This window comes from Cupressus sempervirens, chromosome 6 (genome assembly GCF_028749045.1).
Source record: "Cupressus sempervirens isolate cs-2001-9-10 chromosome 6, ASM2874904v1, whole genome shotgun sequence".
Classification (NCBI taxonomy): domain Eukaryota; kingdom Viridiplantae; phylum Streptophyta; class Pinopsida; order Cupressales; family Cupressaceae; genus Cupressus; species Cupressus sempervirens.
The window spans coordinates 28,025,001-28,026,124 of NC_143123.1; positions in this window are offsets into that span (position 1 = coordinate 28,025,001).

Below are 1,124 nucleotides of genomic sequence, written 5' to 3' on the forward strand. Positions count from 1 at the left end.
GCAATTTCCAGGCTTCTCAAGGGATGACTGAGGTGTCCTTTCAACCCCTCAAGTAGTCTTTCTTGGGCCAGCTTAAGGAGTTGCGGAAGTAACCTTTTGGTCTTATGTCCCTTTGCCTCAAGGTGGCATATGTTGGGTGCTCAATGTTTGGTTTCTAATGATGGAAGGTTTTGGTTGTTGGTGGTTTATGTCGATTCAGTCAGGTTGGCCTGTACAATGGTTGTTGGTTTGTTGGTTTGTGCTTGTTGGTCTGGCTAGTTCAATTATGTCAGTTTTTTGTTTTTATTTGCAACTTGTTGGTCTGTTCTATGTGGGGTTAGGCAGTTGCGGGATTTTATTTTTTGTTCTTCCCATCCTATTTTTGTTTTCATGGTTTTAGTGTTGCTAAGTAGTTGTTTTTAGGGTGTTTATATTCTAGTTAGTAAAGTGTCACTACTCATGACCCTATCTCTTTGTCTTTAAATGGTGTTAATTTTGTAAGGGTTTGGGCCCTATCCTACTTCACTTATGCAGAACATTAGCCTAGACAAACTTGAAATGCTCTTTTGTCAAACCAGTTTACATGATCATGCAAGGATCAATTGGTAGAGTAAGATCTTACTTAATAACATGCATAAGAAATGCCCTCAACAACAAGATATTGCAATAAAAAGTCAACTTCTTATATTAGCTCCCACATGAGTTGTTGCATTCAACATAAATGCATCGAATAAACATTGAGTGCTTAGGGTTCCTATTAAAGAAATGCAACTATCATAAAGACAAACATTGACAATATTCCAAGAGGAACTATAGGATATCAAATATGTTCTTTATTGATGAAATGAGATTCGTAGGGCCAAAGTTGTTATTAAAAATGGATAGTAGACGATGCCAAGCATTTCCACCAAGTCAACATTGATGCTTTAGTGGAATCTCCATAATCTCGGTAGATGACCTTACACAATTATCACTTGTGATTGAAAAACCTATCTACACGTCACATTCCCATGCAAGGACAAGACTTTTCAAAAAAAAAATTATGAGAAAAAGCAATGTGCATTTCTTTTAACTTTTCTTTTAGCTTTTTGGTACTCTCAAAAATATTGCACAAAGCATGTCTTGCTTGGGAATAACCATTATAC